This window comes from Octopus bimaculoides, chromosome 24 (genome assembly GCF_001194135.2).
Source record: "Octopus bimaculoides isolate UCB-OBI-ISO-001 chromosome 24, ASM119413v2, whole genome shotgun sequence".
NCBI lineage: Eukaryota > Metazoa > Mollusca > Cephalopoda > Octopoda > Octopodidae > Octopus > Octopus bimaculoides.
In genome coordinates, this window is record NC_069004.1 from 26,147,238 (window position 1) to 26,149,852 (window position 2,615).

The window sequence follows — 2,615 nt, forward strand, 5'->3', positions numbered from 1 at the left end:
AAGTATGCATGTACACGCACCTATATATATGTATTTATGTGTACACCCCCTCTACATACACATATATCATATACTCCTTACACTTGTACCCAGACGCACGTTTAGCATTCAGGCACACTTGCTCGAGCCCTGAGTGTATATATGTGTATGCATGCATGCATGTATATATGTATGTATGTATGTATGTATGCATGTATGTATGTGTGTATATATGTATGTATGTGTGTACGTACGTATATGTATGTATGCATGCATGTGTGTATGTATGTATGTATGTGTGTGTGTGTACGTACGTATATGTATGTATGTATGTATTTATGTATGTATGTATATGTGTATGCATGTGTGTGTGTATATATATATATATATATGCATACATTTTTATGTGTATTTGTGTATGTGTGTGTGTGTGTATAAACACCCGATATTTCTCGTATACATACATGCATCTATGTATATATGTATGTATGTATGTATTATGTATGTATGTGTGTATGTATGCATGTATATATGTATATATATGTGTGTGTACATACGTATATGTATGTATGCATGTAGGCGTGTGTGCATATATATATACATACATTTGTATATGTGTATGTGCGTATGTGTGTGTGTGTGTGTGTGTATGTGTGTGTGTATAAAAACCCGATATTTCTTGTGTACATACATACATGCTTTCACTAATTTTGCTCTACTATATCATATGACACCTACCAACTGATCATATTAAGATTAGTCCTAGAGACTATAATAGGAAGCTGAACACCACATAGAACTAACACCTCCACACCATCGAAATGTAAGTAAAGCAAAATAAGATAATGAAAATAGCAATGAGAATAAGATAAACAACAAATCACAAAGAAACAACAAACAAAAATAAAATGAGATATTGAAGACGGAACCTTACACTTTGGAATGTCGAAGTCTACCAGAACGATGAGTGAAATAATTTTTAATATCGACTTTCAGAAGATGTTGCTGTTGTCAATCAAGATGTGATTGTTCATTCGGATAAAGCTGAGTTATGATCAAAATCAAGCCAACCGCGACCATCCCGCCCCGGCGCCTTTTCTCATTTCTTTTTCCTTTTTTTGTTTTGTTTTTCTTTGTTTGAAGGACATTTTCTTACCAGGGGCAAACATGGTTGTGTGGTGGTTAAGAAACTCGTTTTGCAATCGCGGCGTGGTTTCGGGTTTGGGTTCAGTCCCAATGTGTGCCACATCGGGCCTGTTGTTCCTTATAACCCCGGGCTAACCAATACTTTATGAGTCAGCACGTGTGTATGTACATACATTTGTATGCATGTGTGTGCATGCATGTATATATGTATGCTTTTTTGTTCAGTTTTATTTAAGTTCTTCTTCAGAGAATTCAAGCCGATCGCTAACAAAGCGACAAGGCTTTTTGAGTTAAGGGACTTCCCGGTGTTTGTAAGTGGTTGAGTTGGTTGAATTGTCGATGCAAACACTCAAGTGTATAAAATCACATAAAAATCTCAAATGGAAGATTTTGGGAATATCTTACACATCTTCACTGTGCCACTAATAGATTGGATTTGGAGAATCCGTGTGGCATCTTTTGTTTTGTCTTTGAAAAACCTAAGTATGTATGTATTTATGTCTGTATTTGTATTTATACCCTCCACCATTTGACAACCTTTGTTTGTTTTAGTCACCGTAAGTTAGCGGTTTGGCAAAAGAGACCGATAGAATAAGTATCAGAGCTAAACAACAATTAAGTACTGCAGGCGATTTGTTTGACTAAATCCTTTAAGGTGGTGCTCCAGCATAGCCATAGTCTATTGAGTGAAGCAAGTAAAAAAATAAGTCACATTAAGGCGACTTGTTGGCGGAGTCATTAGAGCTTTAGACTAAATGCTTCACAATATTTGATCCGGCGCTCAGCTTTCTAAGTTTAAATCCTAGCGTGGTCAACTTTGGTTTTCATTCTTTGAGGGATGATAATAAAAAAAAGGGCTAATCCAGGGTAGCAGATTGGCAAAACTGTTCAAGGGCCGGACGAGATATCTTGCGGTATTTGTTTCGGGTTTTTGCATTTTGACAATAATACCTACGAAACCATAGGTAACAAGCTATATAAACTGAAATCGAGAAACTTTCATTGAGTAAACATCGATGGCTGCTGAGGGGAGTGGCTTGTATGCTCGGGAGACGGCTAGTCTTCCTAAAGGAAATACGTATGGCTTAATGCCGTGGACAATACCGGCCAGTAGAGACCCTAGTAATTCGGAATGAGATAATCGGGTGCGGCTTTTTGGACGCTGGTGATTTAGTACGGCTGACTGAACTTTTTTGAAACTGGGAGTAAACAGAGACACACGCTTGTACGCACATGCGGGCAGAAATATACACATAGGTGCAGACTTGGCTGGTGGTAAGAAGTTTGTTTCCCAACAATATGGTTCTGTGTTCAGTCCCACTGCGTGGCACCGTAGGCGAGTGTCTTCTACTATAGCCTTGGGCCGACCAAAGCCTTGAGAGTGGATTTGGCGGACGAAAACTGAAAGAAGCCAATCCTCCTCCTCCGCCTCCTCTTACTACTACTACTACTACTACTACTACTACTACTACTACTACTACTACTACTAC